This window comes from Epinephelus lanceolatus, chromosome 1 (genome assembly GCF_041903045.1).
Source record: "Epinephelus lanceolatus isolate andai-2023 chromosome 1, ASM4190304v1, whole genome shotgun sequence".
Classification (NCBI taxonomy): Eukaryota; Metazoa; Chordata; class Actinopteri; order Perciformes; family Serranidae; genus Epinephelus; species Epinephelus lanceolatus.
Window position 1 is genome coordinate 45,868,938 of NC_135734.1, and position 21,963 is coordinate 45,890,900.

At 40.2% G+C, this 21,963-nt stretch overlaps 1 pseudogene across 1 annotated transcript; it reads left to right on the forward strand.

Moving 5' to 3' along the window:
• The first annotated feature begins 217 nt into the window (after positions 1-217).
• LOC117256905 (cyclin-D1-binding protein 1 homolog) lies at positions 218-19,302 on the forward strand (annotated as a pseudogene). Its single transcript, XR_013492148.1, has 10 exons — positions 218-357; positions 4,266-4,325; positions 4,649-4,728; positions 6,398-6,477; positions 6,756-6,852; positions 7,178-7,251; positions 8,983-9,317; positions 10,591-10,651; positions 18,178-18,224; positions 19,043-19,302. The product of XR_013492148.1 is annotated as a cyclin-D1-binding protein 1 homolog (transcript).
• Positions 19,303-21,963: the final 2,661 nt, after the last annotated feature.

Genomic DNA, 21,963 nt, shown 5'->3' on the forward strand with positions numbered 1-21,963 from the left:
CTGCTATTTATTCTTAAAATCTCTCTAAAAAGCATAAAACATATTTTAAACTGGTGGTCAGTCTCTGCCTGTGCTCTGCCTGAAATACTCAGGCACTCACTTGTTTCACCACCAGGTGTCACTAAAGCCACAATAAATGTGTCATCTCTTATTTCCTCCGGCTGCAGTGTCGGTGCCTCCCTTATTCTTGTCCCCGGTCCCACTTCCTTTCATTCTGTAGTTCCACAACACGCGTGTATCTGACGTTAGCTGGCAAAAACTTTGGTGACATGAGTGCTGATAATAGTGGTGGAAATGTTTCTGTGCCTTTACGAAATCTTCTGAACTCCATCCAGTGTGTAAGAGACCAGGTCAGAGGTAAATGTGACACATCAGATGTGACGCAGCACAAATAGTCAGCCGTTAACCCTATGGGCCCTAGGCGTTTTTGGGGTATTTTTACTGCCTTTACTTTTAAGCTCATATCACAGTCATTATAAAGGCTACATACACATGCTATATCTTGTTTTTTTTCAGGACAATGTGGGCTATCCATTCCATGTCCTTCTATGTGCCTGTATTTTATATTAATTTTTCTATCAATGAAAAAAACAAATCCGTGTGACTAAATTCTTACATTTTTACATGTATCTCACCATAGCAAGTTGGAAAATGGCATATTCCAGACTCTCTGGAATCTGGCAATATAAGAACCATGATGGTGGGACATTCTGTCACTTCACAGCTGTCCAAAACATGTGGTTTGTGCCAGGCGGACATGATTGCCAGTATTTTTTCATTATTGCAAGAAATTCCATTGACTCATTCACAAGTCAAAAATGTGTTTTATCTGAAGGAAACATGCAATATTTACATCTAAGATCATAGAAAAATAGTCAGCCAAGTGCAATGATGTCCTCCAAGATAATATTTGACACTTTGTTTGCAGTAAACAACATTTGTTGTTGTTTTTCAGTTTCAGTTATATATTAGGGGGGCATTTTGGGCATGGGGGGGGGCACGTGTCCCCCTCAATGTATATGGTGACTATGGCCCTGTCAAGCATGCATAATTAGGCTGCAGTTGTCTGGGTGCACAAAGGTGAAGTGGCTGGTCTTGTCACACAAAGTTTGATGGAGTGTCAACTGGACAGTATGGAGATATTTGCATCTTGAAAGCCGGACTACAAATGTGGATAGACGGGGAGAAACACACGCAAGCCTAAGACGTGGTAAGATACGATATTCCTCACTATATGAAGTGACTGATAACAAGATCTGTATCATGGATTGTAAAGAAATTCGTCAGGTTTTTATTTTGTAGACAGTTAATCTGTATTTATAGCATGATGGGATGACAGCACAATGACGTTTGTGGTATCATTGGAAAGCTCTGCTCCTGCACTTTCATGTGATATTTCTGTGCGAGCCTGCATTCGCGAGTAATCTATCCAACAGTAATATGTGTGCAAAGCTGTATGAAAGCTCTGTTATACATAATTTTAGTGTAACTTTATCATTTTTTTTTTGCTGTGAAAACATTGTACTACCGACAAGTGCTTGGCCTTGTTTCCGCTGTTTCACGTGGTATGCGTGGCTTCTCGCTATGACGCACGGTCGTGGAGAAGCTAAGTGTGCTAACCTGTCAAAACGGTTATTTATATTTTATGTAGAGTTACTTTGGGGGCGATTTCTTAGCTGTGAATTTTAATATTTACTTTTACAAATTAAGCTAGATAGAGTTACCCCCTGTCTGTTTGCTAAACTGTGATGAAATTGTCAGATTTTTATCTCAAATCTTTGGTCAAAATAAATACTCAGGTTGTCGGTGTATTTGGTAACTTACATACAGCTACATCTAGTTATAGCAACAGTTCTTCGCTATTTAATTAACGTTAGCTACCTTATGTAATGGCGTTGATATTCAGTTTCTGTAAAACTTGTGTCATAGACGTGTGGATGTACATTCATGGTCAATTTTTGGAGGCTGTAACATTAGTTTTAAACAGTATTGCGAGTTGTTTTTGTCTTTAGTTCGAGATGGAAGAACTATTCAGAAATGTAACTTGAGTGAAAGTAGCAATACTGCAGTCTGTCATTCAATATAGGGATAAATCGATATGGATTTTTTAGGGCTGATGCCGATACCGATTTTTTTCCATCACCCTTAGCCGATGACCAATTATGGACTGCCGATTTTCTTGAGCCGATATTTGGGGCCAATACTGCTTTTGCTCCCTCAATTTACATCAAAAAAATGACACAATGATAACAAATATTACAGATCTCAAGTTTAAAATAAGAAACATTTATTCAACAGTAAAAAATACTAAAACAAGATGGAAAGTTGAGGTAGAACAGGTAGAATATTATTATTATTATTATTACACATTCAAATAAAAAAAAGAGTTCAGTGCTCTTAAATCTTCCAGTAATGTCTTTATAAAATAAACAAATATTTAAGCTGAAGCATAAATAAAACAACAACTACTGTACACAGTAGGATTCAACAGCTTTGTTCAACTTAACCACATACTTTCAAATGACAAAAAGTGCCAGGGAAAAATAAATCTGCGAACCCACGCGCGTATCAGCCGATGCCGATACAAGTAAAAAACTCAAATATTGGCCCGATATATCGGCCGGCCGATGTATCGGTCTATCCTTAATTCAATATTGTACTCAAGCAAATGTACAAAGGCATCAAAATATACTTAAAGTACTGAGTAAAACTTCTCATAATACAGAAAGCACCATTTCAGAATCATAATTATGCTGTTGAATTATAATAAGTGATGTCAGTGTGTATGTTACTTTAATGTTGTACTTAGCTGTTAAAGGTGGGGATCATAGTAATCACTTTATATATCGCTGAGTAGGTTAACCTATCATAATACATTAGCATTTACTATTTGAACAATGCAAATTTTTAAATGGTGTGGATTAAAACACAACACAGCTCTGCAGCCTCCAGAATGACCATAAAGTTGAATTAACACCTCTTGAAACCAGTTTTGTCATCAAATGTTTTTAAATTGGCAGCTGAGTGTACATTTCAAGTTTGAGTGTATAATTTGGATCAAATCTGCTGCCAACATGTTTTATAAATATGCATATATATCATGATCTTTTACATTTTCTAGAAAAAAAAACACTTGAGAAAAGGTTTATGGATAAAATAAGTAGACCAAAACACATGATAAATTACGGAAGCGTATTGCATTCACTTGACAAATTAAAAGAAATCTGTTTTATTGAGTAATTTTTTCCTGTTTTTCGGAGTAATTCTTTTATTTTTCTGTTTTTCGTGGTAATTTTTTTCTGTTTTTCGGGGTAATTTTTTCTGAGTTAAGAGACCAATAGAACAATAGATGCTTTCATTCCTTTCTTGAGAGCTCGATATAATGGAAGCAAACATGACCCGCTTGTTTAGTTTAATCCAGTTTTACTTTGTTTTGGGTTTGAGACACTGGGAGATACTCTTGTCTTTGTCATATAGATGGTGTTGTCATTAGTTTGTCGACTTTACGTAGGCACCTTATGTTTGCTTCCATTATATTGAGCTCTCAAGAAAGGAATGAAAGCGTCTGTTGTTCTATTGCTCTAACTCTGAAAAAAATACTCTGAAAAACAGAAAAAAATTACTCAATAAAACATACAATAATAAAATCAATAATTTTCCCTCCATGGAAGTACACATCCACCCAGAAATATTATCATATATTATTATAGATTGGTATTGCTGGTACAGCATAAACAATGCAATGAAAAATATGTCAGTTTGCAAACTGAGTGCGACAGAACACAAAATGGACAACTTGATAACACCAGCCAGTAATGAAAAGCAACCATTACTAGGAATGAGCATATACATGAAGATGATGTCGCCATATTGCCAAAAAGAAATCATGCTGCCTGTAGCTATTTGCGGCGCTGCAACTAGCGATTATTCCATTATCTGTTATTATTCTTTAAAATCAGTTGTTTTTAACGGAACAGAAACGGCGAGGTGCCCATCACAAGTTCTGAGAGCTAAGGTCATGTCTTCAGATGTTTTGTTTTGTCTGACCGACGTTGCAACACCCAAATATATTCAGTTTACATTGATTTAAAACAAAGAAAAGCTGCAAATGTTCACATTTTGGTGATTAAATAACCAATTATTTGACGAAAGGTTTCACGTATCACCATTTTTCATTTTTAAGAATAATAATAATAAAAATTTAGTATGGTGTTTTCCCTGGAAGAGAGAACGTTTGCTAACCGAACACTCATTTTCCACCACAGACGGAGAGTCCAATGAGTCAGATGGAGCGTTCAATCTCTCCAACTTCTGGGACACTCTGAGTTGAGTATCATTTATTGTGGCCATCCTCCACTTCCTGTTCCTTCCCCTGCTTCTGTGAAGGTTCCATAATTAGTAAAAAAATCCCATCTTGTCACCCTGGATGTCTTGTCGTTACTTAAACATATTTTTGCATAATTTTTATATTAAACAACACACTCATTTTTGTGTGCTGGTTTTAGAAACCTCCAGATTGTGTTACAAATATTTTTTCATCTTTTAAAACTCAGGACACTCCTTATGTTAAGTACCAGCACCCCATTATCCTTCTGTTCATTTAGTGGGAGCTTTAAATGTGATGTAACTGTGACTCCTCTGTCCTCAGACCAGGCAGTGAAGGCAGTGTCCCAGGAAGCCACTGAACTCAGCCTGGCCTTCTCCAGACCCCCGCTGCCATCACAGCAGGTCAGATTATATTACTAGCATCATGATGTTTACCTTGTTGTGTTTATGTTGTATCAGCTATGATTCATTTTTAAAGCTCTCAGGAAGTTTGACTGAGAGTACAAAAATATAGGGATGGGATCTTAGTGATTGTTATCAGGACAGATCAAGGCATTTTTTAACTGAGTGGCACCGGCCAATGCAGGGCCACACGTAACACACAGCAACGCGAGTGCAGCCATTGTCAGCTCTCCAACTATCCGCTGTCTGTGTGTGTATAAGAGCAGCGACTGAGCCCTGCCTGTGGTGAAAAAACACATGTTCACGCCATAAACGAAAGTAAAACTTAGTATGAGACTTTTTATCTTACTATATAATGACGAAAACTCTGTCTGTGTCTCTTTTCCATGTTTTTCTCCTCACTGACTTGATCAATCCATGTGAAATTTGGCACAGTGGTAGAGGGTCATGGGAGGATGTGAATGAAGCAATATTACATCAGTTGGCCAAAGGGAGGCGCTATAGCAACCGACTGAAATTGCAAACTTTGAATGGGCATATCTCATGCCCCGTATGTCGTAGAGACATGAAACTTTGCACAGAGATGCCTCTCCTCATGAGGAACAAATTTGCCTCAAGAACCCATAACTTCCGGTTATATAGATTTTCCGCCATTTTAAATTTTTTGAAAAACACTTGAAATCGATCTCTTCCTAGGAAGTTTGAGCGATCTGCATGAAACTGGGTGAACATAATCTAGCGACCAATATCTAAAGTTCCCTCTTGGCAAAAGTTGGAAAACTTACTAAAACTGAGCTTCTATAAGGCAATGAATATTGCGGAGGGCGTGGCTCATCACATAAAGGTGTATAACATCTCAAGGGTTTCACCCATCACCACGCAACTTTGTAGGCATATGACCACACATAATCTGAGGGGACCCCTCCATTATTGACCCCATCAAACAAAATGGGGGCGCTAGAGAGCTAATTTCTTATCTAGGCCTAACCGCCATATGGATTTTTACTAAACTTGGTAGATATGTAGAACAGGACGCCTCAAGGTGACTGGAGAAATTTAACTCTAATTGGCAACTGGGTGGCGCTATAACAACAGAAAAATGCTTCAAAATGGCTAAAATGCGACCGATCGCTGTGGCTCCCCCTGTGGCCCAATGGTGTTGTTTTGTTCTAATTTTTGGTATGACCAAGTCATGGTATGGTATGCTGTACATAATCACAGAAACTGTCAGTGTGTCATTCTGTCAGTCAGTCATTCTGTCTGTCCCACGTTTTTCTACTCACTGATGTGGTCAATCTATGTGAAACTGCACATAGGCATTGAGGATTGACATAGGTAGAAGGTGACAAAGCTACCAATGGGTATGGACTAGCATATTTTATTTACCAAAGTTATGAGCACTGCTGTCATCTAAGGTGCGTGGGGTTTCACTGACGCAGCAATGACTCTGGATCGGGGACAAAAAAACTTGATTGGGACATCCCTAATGATATATTAATAAGGTGCAAATCCAGAATATACACAATGCCAAAAAATATAAATAGGTTAACAGTAAAGATCATCGATATTTAGTTCTAATATTTAGTTCTAATATTAATAGTTAAATTGTCACGCAATTCCCAACATGTTCATGTGTATTCTGTCTCTCTTCTTTCCTTCCTCTCTGCAGGATGGAGAGAAGTTAGCAGAGTCCATCCTGAAAAGTGTCCTCACTGTCCACTGTGTACTACTGGCTACCTAAGAGCCAAGGTAACGCCGCCACTCACCACCTGAAGAGCGCAGGACTTTGGCTTCTTGGCTGTCACTTCAGAGGAACAGCGTATTTACTCTGTTCTCATATATTATCACTGCAACAGTATATGGAGGCAATCACAGGATGTTAGAAGTCTTCAGAGAATCTCATGCTACACTTGATATTGTGGAACCAAGAGCATGCAGCCAAAATTAATATAAAATGGATGTAAAGCTTTTATTAGCAGCTTCAGCTTGTCACCATGTTTCTGTTGTCTGTCCTCTGTGTGTCTCAGGTGTCAGTCTGTGGCGACAGGTCCGAGACGCCACAGTCCAGGTTCTGGAGGGAGTCACACAGCTGGTCGAGGTCATACTGAGCTCACCGCTACAGAGGTACATTAACACACAGACACAGAGTCAGTGCAAGATATAGCATATTTATGAGTCACAGTAGAACAGAATGTATGAAAGACACAAACACACACTCACACTGGTGTTGTCATAATACCTGAAATTTCAATATTAGTGATACAGAAATTTGATCAACATGATTTTCTTCTGTTAGCTGACGTGTTTTATTAGTACAGAAAATAACCTTTTTACAACCGTCGATTTTCCATTTTCAGACAGACAAAAAACAGTATGTTGTGTGGTTTGTTTCTTTTCTGACTTCCTCCTTTTCTCTCCGTCCTCCTCTTCTCCCTCTGCTCACCTTCAGTCTGTCCCAGGAACAGCTGACGTCAACAGGAGGTGTGTGGTCAGCCTGCGACCACTTTGCCCAGTTACCACAAGGTTAGTAGATTTAAATAGATTCGATTTTTATAAGTGGAGTCGTTACTGAAGTCAGACACAATGAAATCCTGGCAAACTCTGTCACTAATTTGAATTTCATTGTTGAAGTAACAGTAGAAATGGTGGTGTTAGAAGTGTCAGTAGATTACTGCAGGTGGTGATGTTAAGTTTAATACAGAGTGTGTGTGTGTGTGAATGAGAAAGTTTACTCTGAGGGTGTGTGTGTGTGCATGGGTGTGTTTGTATTCATTTATTTATTTCATTTGTATTTATGATAATAGTAACCTTTAACACATTACAATCGAAACAGTGACAATAATATAGATATAAAATCTGATATAAATAGCAAAGAATAAAACAGACATGGTCAGATTACCTGACATTAGAAGGCAGTTTAAAAAGTTAAGTATTTACATTGTAGAAATACCAGCATGTTCGCAAAGTGCTGAGAAAAATGGAAAAAGAACAATAAAAGGACTTAAAATTAATTGTGACCTCAAAGGTAGAGCAGTAGGTGAAGTGAGGTGTTAACTAAGTTTCAGTAATAGTGATATAATACTTGCCGCAGGAGAAAAAAGGACTGGTTGTGCAGGGATTAAACACGAGAGGACTGGACTCATTCCAGAGCTAATTATGTTCAGACTAGTACCAAGTGTTCAAATCTCCCTTCAAAACTAAATATTAAAAGTGCACATGTGCTTTTCTCCACCACCAAATGTACTTTTAGCAATTCCATATTATTTCTAGACATAAAATCACGGTAATAGATGATTTACAAGTGAGCATGTTTTCATCCTCTGTGTCAAAGTACACCAGATTTTCTGAATCTATACAAACATGCTTTTAGTGTCATTTATGGTAAAAATTTAATAGAGAACCATCCTTTTTTGGCATGAAGCCAAACACGTCGAGTGGCCAACTGTAAAATATCCCCGGATGATCAGCACGGCTTCCACATAGAGCAACCGCAGTAGAGACTTGTGCCAGTCAAGTCGACTACTTCCGGTTATGCACTTCACTAACTTGAATAGAGTTAAAATGATTGAGATGTACAGCTCATGTAGATTTACCAAATGTTGTCGGACTGAATGGAGCAAATTCTGATCGTGAAACGAGTCAAGAGCTAAAAAAAATGTAATCACTGCTTGTAAGTTTATGTGAAAAAGTCTTTTGGGCCTATTAGCATCACAGGAAGGTGTAATTACACGGTATGACCACTACAAAAATTGGCTTCACAGCTTGGCTCACTTCCTGGGGGCGTGGATGTTCTTAGGGGCCTGGCAGAGATGCTGAGAGGGCAGATATGGAGTCAAAGCAGACTGTGCTTTTCGAGAGGGGCTAAATCTGAGTATTTCAGACAGAGGGTGAATACAGGTGTTCAGCAGAGAGTGTTTTTTGACCATTAAACCCTGTAAACATGCCCATTATAATGACCTGTTCCTCTTACATGAAGTAGGTGGCACACGATCAATCCATTTTGGGCGGCAAAAAAGTCAAATGATGCCACATTGATAGGAACGCAAACAGAGAAGAAGAAAACTGGGTTAACAAAGACAGCTGATAATCACAATAGTGATATTATCTTTGACTGGGTCAGCTAACACAAAGAAATATCTAATATGAAAAGAGTTTATTTTGCTTTCATGTCTTATTTCTGTTATTTTGTTTTGGGAGTTTTGCAAAATTTTAACCAGGTTTGTTGATGAAAAAACGTGCATGTGTGTTTCACAGATAATAAAGCAGCAGTGCTGGTGGTTCTGTCCAATCAGATTGGAGTTGTGAAAGATGCCATAGAAGAAATTGAACAGGTAGAACCACACACACACACACACACACACACACACACACACACACTCATCTGCAAATAGATCCAGGCTTTTATTAGACACTTACTGGTCAGAGAAGGACAGACGTGTGATTGGTCCGTGCCAGGGGCTGATGAAAGCATCAGCAGCATGTCTAAGGAAGCTGACGTTGGCCGTCAAAGCCAACGGGGACGTCAACACGTCTCAGAACCTGGCTCAGCTCGACGACCTGGCTGACATCACCAAGGAAATCAGTCCTGGGTAGGAACACGCGCACAGTCGTATTATTGTGTCATCAAAGTGACGATTTTCTCTGTATTGAGTTGTATGGCAATATTTTATAAGTCATCATATTTGGGTGAGAGGCTGGAGCTGCGGAGGAGTGAGGGGTGGATCTGACTGAGAAGCCGAGGACACTATCAGCAGATAGACTGTTGACTATTAATCACACGTAACTTTAAGCCTTAATAAAATGTAAACGGGTGACTTACTTGAAAATTTATCTCTGCGCAGGTGTCATGGACGGGGAATTAGCTGTAGAAACCAAAACTCGCTCTTGGAGCCAGGTTCAAGTGGCCATTAGAGGAACTGCAGTTTATGGCACTTCCATGTTGGCTTCATTTTTCAGTGCTGGAGGTTGCTGCTTGTTACATTGGCTTATGAAGTAATTTGCAGTCAATCGCAAGCTAGCCATTTTACCAGCCAGATGAGAACTGGAGTCTGAATTAAATACGCTGATCACTCAAGACAGTACTTTGCTACATTTGCTCATCAATAAATTGTCAGCATTAGCGCCAGGGGGCACTTAGACCACAAATGAGACAAGAATTAGCTAGCTAGCACAGCCCATAAACCCTCCACCTCACTTTCTGCCGCCATGACACTACGTCCCTGGGAGCAGAGTGGGCTGCTGTAGCAACTTAAATTCAGCCGGCTGGGTCGAACATGTGTAATGGCAGCAACAGAAAGTTTGCTGATCCGACAGGGACTTGGGTTGGTTGAAAGGGCGATATGGGATCAGATCCAGCACTCGGGTGCTTGATCTGGCTCTTGGTGAATTTGAGTTGTCACAGGGCGCCAAGTGAGGGTCCGTCTCCAGGCTGCTGCAGTTGCAAAATGTATCATGGAAACACAGTATGTGTCGACTGTATGTTGTGGTAGTTACAGGCTGTTTGTTGACTTCAGCGGACTCCATTTCTTGTTGTTACATTCTATTAGTGCTGTAGTGGAACTGAAGAGAGGCAAGGCAATCATAAGTGCACGTAACGTCCCATCTTTTGGATCTTCTCGGGAAATTTGTTTCGAGTTCTCGCATTGAAACAATCAATAACTCTTTCTTTATCAGCACAGCAACAGTTTGAATGAGATGGTGCATGTTTTTATGCATTTATAGGCTTCGTTCCTGCTGTCAGTGATTGTTGCGAGGCAGCTTTTGCCCAATAAGCTTCCAAAGTTTGATTTTTTTAAAAAATCAAAATACAATAAACATTTTTAAACAGTCATGCAAACAAATCTATGCGTCTTTTCTCCTCAGTGTTGATGATCTGGCTCTCTCCGTCTACCCACCGATGGACTACAGCGGAGTAGAGAGCAATGTAAGACACGCACATGCGCACACACACACCCACACACACACACCATCGTTAAATTTCTTTGATGTTCAGAGTAGGGGTGTAACGATCCATCGATCTTGATCAATATATCGATTTAATGATCAACGATCCAGTCACATCAATGCAAAGTGAAAAAATTGATCCATATTGTCATCTTTAGTATAAGCTTTTATTTTGAAAGTCTGTGTCACTTTCAAACAGCGGCAGGCAGATGGAAAGCAGCCAAGAGAAAGACGATTAGGATAATGTTGTTTACTTGGGAATAAATCAGCATATAAGGATTAACAGATAGAGCACGTGGCGTATGTAAACTGATGTTAGGAGATAAAACACGACGTAATGTTAGAATGCTGTTCTGTTGGGAGATGCAGTGACTTAAACCACCGGTGAGTAAGAAAAATAATAATGTTACATGTAATATGTTAAGCTATGAGAAGAGGAAAAATGTCCACTAGGCTAATTTATGCAATGTAAACATGTTTAAGCTAATAATGGGTGATTAGCAAAAAACAGTTGTTTTGTCCATGAACCTTGACAGTTATTACTGAGCTGAATATCCAGGGCTTGAAGTTCTCCATCACAGTGCTGGATTTCCGGCGCAGGAATATTCGAAGCGCAGCGCCCAGCAGCAGAGGCAGTTTTCAATCGGCGCCCATAGCTCAGTCCATAGGGACTTGGAGGGTCGCCTGTTCGAGTCCCCGTCCGGACCAAATATGGAGCGTGGACTGCTGGCTGGAGAGGTGCCAGTTTACCTCCTGGGCACTGCCGAGGTGCCCTTGAGCAAGGCACTGAACCCCCCAACCGCTCGGGGCGCCTGACCAAAGGGCAGCCCCCTCACTCTGAGATCTCTCCACTTTGTGCATGTATAGGCCCTGTTTGTGCATGTGTGTGTCTTTCAGACCTGTGTGTAATTGACAAGCAAGAGTGAAAACATTGAATTTCCCCTCAGGGGGATTAATAAAGTAAATTAATAAAGTAAATAAACTAAACTTAACCTATCTGACTGACTGTCCACACAGGCCGCTGAGCAAAGCGGAGCGCCCACGGAGGCTCGCGCACTGCAGTGCGTCAGTTCGGCATCTGGTCTATTTTTCACGCGAGCTGCGAGCGCTTCTGTTAAGCTGGATAGAGCGGATCGTACCAAACAGGAAGTCAGACACAGAAAAGACGAGAGAATCCGGCCAATTTTCAAAATAAAATAAACTTTAAAAATAAAAGCCTGTTTAATTATGATGTTGCTTGTCCGTCTATAAATATATGTTCAGTTTGGACTAGACACGAGAGAGATGAAAACACACACACACACACACACACATAAAGAGAGAGAGAGAGAGAGAAATGGCTACAGGTTGGGGGCTGCAATTCAGAGAGATAGAAGATGCTCCTTGATGTCAAAGGTCGTGAGTTCAAGCCTCAACTGATGTAAAATGTACATTTTAATGCAGACGTTTTTGTTGTCTTCCTATTCTGCCTCTTGTTGCTCAGAATTGCCTAAAATTGCCCGGCCCCAACCACATTAATTCATTTAGATGTCAAATGTTCAAAATTTTAACCGGGGGGGCATGCCCCCGGACCCCCCTAGCCCTCTAAAAAAATTTCAGGCACAGGATTTTTTCTTGCTTCAAGCCCTGAATATCGTATCATGATGAAACTGGTGATCTCAGCCCTAGTTCACATGAACCTTTATTAAAGCAAGTGTGCAAATTATCTAACCATTTGCCATCAGTCTGGAAACCTTTTCCCACATTTAAGTTGCCAGATCTTGTGCCAGTGGTAATGCGATTCAAATGTCATGTTGTTCATGGACCTGTGTTGGCTTGAATGTGCTTCGACAGTCATATAAGGATATGTTGGCGTGTTGAGTGATAAGAGGTGTGACAGAGAATCTTCCACAGAAAAACATCTTGCATGTCAGTTGAGATATTTATCGTTCCACATGAGTAAATAATTTCTAAAGTGCGGCAGCGTAAAAACAGTAAAACGTTTTTTTTTAGCCAACACATTAAAAGTGTGAGTATTATGCTGACAGCACAAAATACAAATGTAAGTCCATCGCCTTTGTTGACCAAAAATTAACATCAGCTGACACTATACGCCACGTGTGCCTTACAAGGGATTTTATATATGGAAATATTAAGCAGTTTTCTTAGTCCATTAGATTAAATTAGGTATTTTAATCATAAAAACGTGAATTATTTGATTTTAAATTAAACATAATATGTGTGTTTGAAAAGTAAAATAGATTATCACACCATGTCCTGTAACACACCAAAGTTGTACTAGTTTCTTTTGGCATGTCTTTGTGCCAAAGATCAGATAAGATCATTAACTGTAACTCCCTAAGGCAGCATACACCTTAAATTTGGGTCAGGTCAAAAATCTGCCAAATCATCAAGGTAATTAAACGCCTTTGTCAGGCTATTCCTGTCTTGTAGAGAACATTTGCTCTGAGCTGCATCACAGTCTCTGATCAATGCTTTCATAGCCTGCCAGGTATCCCCAGTCAGTGTCCAACATAACTGTAGGAAAGTTTACTATTTTCTTTATTTTGACACCTCTTTTTTCTTCATGTACATCACTTCCTTTTCTCTCTTTTCCTCGGCACTGCTTGGTTCCTGTTACTCTTTGTTCACTCATTAACTGACTGAGTTCACCAGTTCACCCCTAATGTTGATAGATGAAACTGTACAAAGCAAACCACGGTCGCTGTCTTCCACCCAGGCTTATTGTTGCGTCTGCAGAAATAGAAAACCCCTCTTTCTTTTTGTAGCCGCCTGGACCACACTGCCTAATTCTGCCTGCACAGTCTCGCTGGACTGCTGCAGCTTGTACATGTGTGGTGTCCACACAGACAGCGTTGCTGCTGTGGCGCTGCCTGTCAGTCCAATCTTTCTAAATTGAGTTTGCCTTTAATAACAGCCATAAATAACATCATATTTCATTTCATTCCATTTCATTATAAATGTAATTTATCTTTATTGTAGACAGAAATAGGGTAAGAAGGGTGTGCTCAGTTGTAAATAATACATGATTATATCAAAATAAGTAAATAATGAATATACAGTGATCCCGCTTTACTTGGCCTGGCTATGACTACTATGTTTCCACATTTAAAGGCAGTACTTAAAGGGGAACTAATGTTTTTTTCAACCTGGGCCCTATTTTCTGATCTACTTTTGTCTAAATGAGTGAGGGGATGTTCAATATTGGACATTTCTCCGGTACGAAGCTCGGGCTGACCTGCCTGCAGCCCGTGAGCGCGCGCTATATTAAACAATAGGGCACTCAGACAGCGTCAAACAACGTCAAAATACGTCCACTAAAAGTGCATTTTTTTCACACAGATAGGCTCGGATTGTTAGTATAATTATCCAACAACATAACATAAAGGAGAAATGAATGTCTGTGTTTACCTTTAGCTGGATTCGGACATGTTCCTCTGCCTGTTGCAATTTTAGTATATGTGCTACCAAAGTAACACTGCTCCCTCTCTCTCCTTGACCGCTCTTCAGTTTCAGTGAGCTCTGCTTTCGTGTACATCTGTGAACTCCATATTTGTCGGATAATTATACTAACAATCCGAATATTCAGAAACAAAGTCCACATTACTCAGGATGATTCACAGAATACAGTGTCAGCAGTTTTTAAAGGGACTCTTTCATCTGCAGAAAGTCAGTGCGTTGCAGTCAGAACAGGTCAGGATCTGGTTGGTTGGGGTCTTTTTTGTGTGATGGTGCCAGCTGCTCCCGCGTAGGGCTGGGCGGTATGACCTAAAATTCATATCACGGTATAAATCGAATCCCTTCACGGTAACAGTATATATCGCGGTATAAATTTAAGTGTAAAAGTTATAATAGAAGTGTTTCTGAATGGGTTTTGTAGTCCCTTAGCAAAGCTAAATTGATAAAAAAAAAAAAACAACAACAACAACAAAAGCAAAGATATAATGTATTTTTTAGAGCATTTATTGTGCAGAATGCAGATCTCAGAACTCAAAATTAAATCCAGTACTCTATGGTGCAAAATGTCCCCTGGGATCTATATCAAAAGGTAATTGCCTTCTTTTAGCAAAATCCTAAATGACTGAGTTGTGTTTTTTCCACCTGGACCTTCATGCTCTGCCATTTCTCCTCTAATCATCACGCTGTAACCTGTGACAGGCTGTTATGATACCACAACTATCACACAGTCACATATATGGAGTGTTTTGTCAAGCTGTGAGCGTTAAGTAGGTTTACATTACCAAAGGTTTATGACAAACTCTCTTGCCGAAAACCAACTCCCGTGTGCGCACGGCGAGAGAGGAGAGGGAGAGACGCTGTGCTGCTGCCAGAGGAGACACTGAACGAGTTCCCTCTGAGCGGTAAGTCGCTAAAAGAGTCTGAGAAGTCCGGGGCTGTTCATAAAACATTAACTTACTCACTCACAAGTTCTCCAGCAACACATGTTGCACGCGCTACGCTAAATCACGGACGTGAACCAGCTCCTCTTGCTCCGCTGTCTTTGTGCTCGCAGCCATTTTCACACTGAGGCAGGTGCGATGACGTCATTGACGATAGGACGGTAGAGTGCAAATCTCTACCGTGAGCCAAATTTATATCATTTCTACCGTCTACCGCATATACCGTGCAGCCCTACTCCCGCGCGTTATTTACTTACATGCTCCAGTCTGTCAGTTTCAACACTAACCCTTGTAAAGTATACAATAGGCAACAGCATGGCCCCCGTCCCTGTTTTATATTAATAGATCAGTTTTATTGAAGAGCATTGTTGGTCGAGGAGGAGCTAATTATATCTGCTTTATTTACTGCTTTCTGGTTCAGTCTGTTATCATACATTGTATTATTGTGTCCTCATCTAAAAGGTCATTAATGCCTCTGCAGAGAGTGGAGCCTCAACATGAACTCCACAACACCTTAAATAAACTTCCTAAGTAGAGAAACTTAACTACAGACATCAAACACCCCACAGGGTAAACATGCAGTATAGACAGAGCAGAGTGGGTGGAGGCTGAAGGAGCAGGCTCTTTACGTATCTCACTGAAACAGTGAAGTGCTCATGATAAAGAATCTGTTTTTAACCAGCAGCAGCACGGCTCTGTTGATCAGCCAGACGCAGCAGTGAAAGACGTAGTCTTGTATGAAATTTGAAGTAGCAGTACCACAGTGTGGAAATATATTAGTTAAATTATTTATAAGTCCTGCATTCAAAGTCGTATTTAAAAGTACAAAATTGTGAGCATCAAAATATAGTCCGACTCAGAGTTTCCAAAGTGAAAGTACTCAGTCTGTAGAATTTTCCGCTCATTATACCTGTGTGTGTTTGTAGTTATGTATTTCATCAATGCATCAAGATATTCACATTCAGGTTTTTTACACATGCAGAAGAACCCCCTGCACACTGTCACATTAAATCTGGAATCAAACTGAGCTCACATTTTGAAATGACATGAGTTAAGCTGAATCATCTCTCATTCTGCCTGGCTTCATTTTGCAGTTTGTCACAATATCTGTCAGTTTAACCACTTTAATACGAGAATCAGTTTCGTATGTGGGACACCTAAGAGAATATGTCAAACAATGCTGTGCTTTGTTCTACCTCCAGAGCAGCGAAAGGTACTTATCAACATTCCTAGCAGTACATGTAATTACTGTTGCAGTATGCAAAATTCAGAGCATTAGTACAGCGGCCAACAAGGCTTGGGGGTTAAATTCTTTTCATACCTTCATACCAAACTCAAATTTCTACATGACGATATTTGGGTGAAAATCTATCTCGGTCAGTCTTATGTTAATTGTAATATGTCGTTTTTCCTTCGTCTGTCTCTGTTGTTGCTGTAACGTTTCTTCAAATAAAGATGTATGTGTTAACCCAAGGAACACGTAGTATTATCTTACGTTTAAAATGCAACGTTACAAACTATCCAGATGGTTAAAATTGTAAAGTTAAGAGTTTAACCGTTTTATTTTTTTAAATGGATAGTAAAAAAACTGGTCTCTTTGGGAATTTACCTGTAACGCCGCTGCCATCTTCTTCTTCTTCTTCTTCTCCTCTCATTTCCTCTCATCTCCTTCTCATTTATTGGTGGCAAGAGTGTCAAGAAATCGCGAATTTGCATTTTTGACCCTGTAGACTTGCTGTTGTACACGCCCAAGTCATGACATGAGAGGTCATGAGACGAGAGCCATGAGACGAGAGGCTCCAGTCTGCAGCCATACCCGTCTCGACGGAGCAGTGAGTGACAACAACCCCGCCCACATTTAAGGGTACTGTTTGCAGTGAAAACACTAAGCGGACCTAGGGTCTAGGTACCATGTCTTAGGGTTACTTTTGGTTCCAAAGGTACTATACCAAAAGTGTGGTGGAAACAACGCTTAATATTATCCTCACCACTGGCAGCCACCATGTCTGTCAGCTCAGACTGACCTCTAGTGGTGTGTGGTGTGTACTACATAAGAACATCCTCAATACAGCACCTCCATATGAGTTTAATAGAAAGATGGGCATATATTTGAGAGTGTAGAAATCATATTGTTGGGATTTCTAAATACCCTGAAATGTCCCTGTGTGTGTAAACCACTCCCTAGCTGATATCGCCCTTACAACCCAAGGCATTATCGTGGAAGCCTAACGCCCACTCTCCTGTCAGCACAGTTAGCTGCTAGCACTGTTTACTGGTACTCACCGGCTCAGACACCTCCATATTAGGGCCTTGTGCAGGCAACCCTGGCTCAGGCTCAGAATCATAGATTCGCTCTAAATGTTGATAAACAGCTTCTTTTTTTCTTTATTTTAATTTGATAGGGACGATGCACTTAAACATAGTTCCAGTGTGGGACCAACGTGTTGCACAGAGAGTTTATAGCTGCTGCTAATTTTCAACTCTTGTCCCGAATTGGGCTTTTACATGTCAGCCTAAAATGTTATTAAAGATATACAGTTTATAACATCATAAAACTACAATACACTATTAACATGGAAGGCACAATAAAATACATTTACCACAATACATACATCACAACATGTACCACAATGCATCTACTACTATACACAAAATACGCCAATACACATCCAATTTGAAATTGTAAAAATTTTTGGCGCAGTTAACTAAAAGTGGGTACAGCTTTGGTTTGCTTTTAGCCAGCACTCGACCTTTTTTGTGACGAACTTTAAATCTGTCATCAGTTTGATTTCAGTTGGTAATGTGTGGTATTTTTCAAGTGCACTTCACGCTGCGCCTTGTTACTCTTTTACTGTCTTCTCTTTGAATAAATGTTTAAAGAGACTGGAGCTAAACTGTTGATACATTTGAAAGCTAATTTCAGGAAACAAAAGTTGATGAAGCTCTTCAAAGCTGAGAAGATTGTATTGCTCTGATATGTGACAGTGATGCTAGCAGACAGGCTTTTTGTCCATTATTTTTTGTGCCTGATTATGTAAAGATGTAAGGTTCCTTCTTGTTAAATATTCAGTTAAACATATCGCTGACATTTGTTTTTTCTCTTCAGGCCTCTAAATTGGCAGCACTGTTGATGAAAGTTCTGGAGATTATCAGGTAAGATTGATTCACCTTCATCAGACAAAACTAATGCCTTCTATGGAGAGTTGTCCTGACAGTCAATCTTTATATTATGGGCAACAGCATGCAAAACCACTGACATGTTACTTCAAGTGCTGTAAATGATAAAGAGATTGCAGCGCTGCAGTTGAGTTAAAGTGGAGCAATAAGGGCAAGTTTATTTATATCGCACATTTCAGCAATAAAGCGATTAAAAGTGCTCTACAAAAATCATCTGAAGCGTCAATTGAAGGCAGTGCTGCTAAGGAGGAGTGAACGTGGCATGGTGAAACTGCGGGTAAGGTGAAACATTTCCACGGAATCAGTAGTGACTAGCCAGATGCCCCCAGAGAAAGGTTTGGGTGTGAGAGGCAGTTTGAGAAACAAGTGGGCGGTGTGTCTGTTATCAGTGTTGTCACAGAACTGGAATTTCTAACTTTGGCACAATACCTTTATTTAAAGGTAAATCAAGCAAGGCACACGTTATAACATTTCTGTTTTAACTGCTATGTGTGATGGTTCTTTGTTTGCTTATCGATTGTTGTTAATGCCTTGTTCATGCATGACATCATTGAAAATTAGTTTTAAATAAAGTTTTGAATGAATGAATATGTTTAGTTAAATTGATAACATCCCATCAGCTCATCTTATGTTTGTTTGTTCACTTCATGTTTCTTAATGACGGCCCTGAGGCCACCTGTGCGTGCAGTTGCCTTCTGTGACTGATGGAAGCTGATGATGGTCGACCTTTAATTATTATTCTATCATCCTTGTTCGCCTTTCTTACAACCCTCCACTCCCTCTCACCTGTGCAGATCCAGTCATGTGTGCGGGGAATCCCAGCTGACGTGGGTTCAGTTCTTAGATGGAGCTGTCGATCACAACCTGCAAAAAGCCAAAGACTTTATTCAGCAAGACAGCTAGTGTGTGTGTGTGTGTGTGTGTGTGTGTGCGTGCGTGTGCGTGTGTGTGTGCGTGCGTGTGTGCATGCGTGTGCAGAGCATGTTTAAGAACTGTGCAGTATCAATGCTTGTGTAACATACAAATAAAAGGGATGACTTGAGTCCTAACATGAACTCTTTGTGTGTCAGTAGTGTTGTCTACTCAGTTAATCTTCACTTGACTGCACAACCGGTTCCAGGGACAGTTGTGTCACAGCAGTTTGCTAACTGGATTAATCACAATAAGAAGCAAATCTCTTCTATTTGTCTTGAACCGATGCTCCTTGATGACTGACTGAACAGCAAACAGTTTAACACAACAACTTTAAAGGCGGTGCTATGTCATGCTTTATGCAGTGTCCACAACAGGTTTTAAAGTGGCCAGAAAAATCTGTTACTGCAGGTGAAAAGTCACCTGGAAATACAGGAAAGTCCTCAGAATGAACTTGTGCATACAAAAGTTAAGACAGTTCTATAGATAAAAGAAATCCATGTATGTGTTTGGGTAAGAGTCAAGTAGATGTAGTGACATTTTCAGGGCCGCTGCTGGACATTTGGGTGCCCTAAGGCGAAATTTATACTTCTGCGTTGAATCGACACCATACCTAGCAGTGAGGCAGATCCCCTTCTATTTCTGTAAGCTGAAACCATTTCCCTCAGTGGAAACAAAGCTTTTATTAACTTTAATTTCACAGATGAGAAACAATAAACTGTGAAGACAATAAAGCCTCCACTAAGATATTATTTTAACTCTTCTGCATTATTTATCCTGGCTTCATATGGGTAGAGGAAATCTCAGCTCGTTGCTAGGCTAATCTATACAACGTAAAATACCATAGGCTTGTGCTAATAACGTTAGCATGCTATATTTGTTTGGAAAAGGTGTTAAGTATAAAACAGTTGTTTTGTCGGTGAACATCATTAGTTGTATAGAGTTGAATTTTGTGACATTACCTTTGTTAAATGTTGCTGTTGTCCCTGGCTTCATATGAGCAGAGGAGGGGCGGCAATAGCTCAGTCCATAGGGACTTGGGTTGGGAACCGGAGGGTCGCCTGTCGCCTGTTCCTGTCCGGACCAAAAATATGGAGCATGGACTGGTAGCTGGAGAGGTGCCAGTTCACTTCCTGGGCACTGCCGAGGTGCCCCTGAGCAAGGCACCGAACCCCCCAACCGCTCAGAGCGCCTGTCATGGGCAGCCCACTCTGACATCTCTCCACTTAGTACATGTATAGGTCCAGTTTGTGCGTGTGTGTTCGGACCTGTGTGTAATTGACAACAGAGTGAAAAATTGAATTTCCCCTCAGGGATTAATAAAGTATATAAAATTTGAAAAAAAAAAAAAAAAAAATCTGAAGTAGCTGGTAGGCTAATTTATACAATGTAAAATGCCATAGGCTCATGCTAATAACGTTAGCATGTTGTATTTGTTTAGAAAACATGTTTAGTATAAGACAGTTGTTTTGTCGGTGAACCTCATTAGTTGTAATACAGTAGAATTTTGTGATGTTACCTGTGTTAAATGTCGCCTTTGTCCCTGGCTTCATATGAGAAGAGGAAAAGTTTGCTAGCCGCCAAGCAAATTTATACAATGTAAAATGCCATAGGCTTGTGCTAATAACGTTAGCATGTTACATTTGCTTGGAAAATGTGTTTCGTATAAGACAGTTGTTTAATCCTGTATAACCCTTGGCCTTTAACAGTATTAAACTGTCCTATCAAAGACAAAAAGCCAAATAAAGACACCAGAACTTTACAATGCCAGTGTGTATTACACTATAGAGCTAACTACAGGAAAAGCAGACAGACACACACACACACACACACACGTTTGTGCAGTCTTCTTCAATTAAATAAATCATTACAGAGTCATTACAGACTCACCAAGGAATGAGTCCTAAAACCCAGAAATGAGTTAGCAATTCAGCACTCCTGGTTCCCTCATCTCAAAGTCAATGGGTTTTTCGTTAGATGCCTGAAACAAGGTCTGTAGTTTCCACAAGCTGAAGAGACTTTCACATTTTGTTCTGCAACATAAAATACATCAGTGAGTACCCCACTTGTGTATTTTGAAGCTTTTATGTGTCTTAAAAAAGACGGTACGGCCATGCTGTGGGGGCAACATTCAGACACGCAACTGTAGTGTAGTTTGTTTTTTACCTCTGGTGGCTGCATTCAGGCTTCAAAAATCATGAAAGTCGTGTTAGTTGATGAAGATTATCATGCTGGACAAAAGGTGTAGGGATCATAAATGTTTGCCACAGAGCTTAATTTCTGCAATGAGTCAAAATCCAATGGGAAAATCCAGCAGGCTTTTTGACGATTAAACCAGGACGACGCTGACTTCAGCGCCATCCTACAGAAAAAAGTCACCCCTGGAGCACTATGTGACAGCTTCTGAGCGAGTTTTGCATTGATGCTGCTGACAGAAAGACCGCCAGATGTAGCCTACCTGTCCTATTGTTGAACACAGGTATGTTTTAATGAGCTTAAGTTTTTTCAAAAAAAATTTCATCAGCAAAGGCAACAGACAGTATTAATGACTGTGACACTAACCTAGTGTGAGTTCAGCACTTAGGGAGATCGCGCAGCCGATCTTCCAATCAGTCTACCTCTGAGCCACTGTAACCATCAGCAGTGCAGCTCCACCGTGCTGTGTCTGAGGAGGTCTTCACTGGGAGAGTTAATGAAATATGCTCGATTATGATTGATGATGATAATATTGGGCTGTTTTGGTCCTGCGTGCCCTCAGCGGCGGCGCTGACTGTTTTATTTGTCCAGATTATGTGCTCATTTT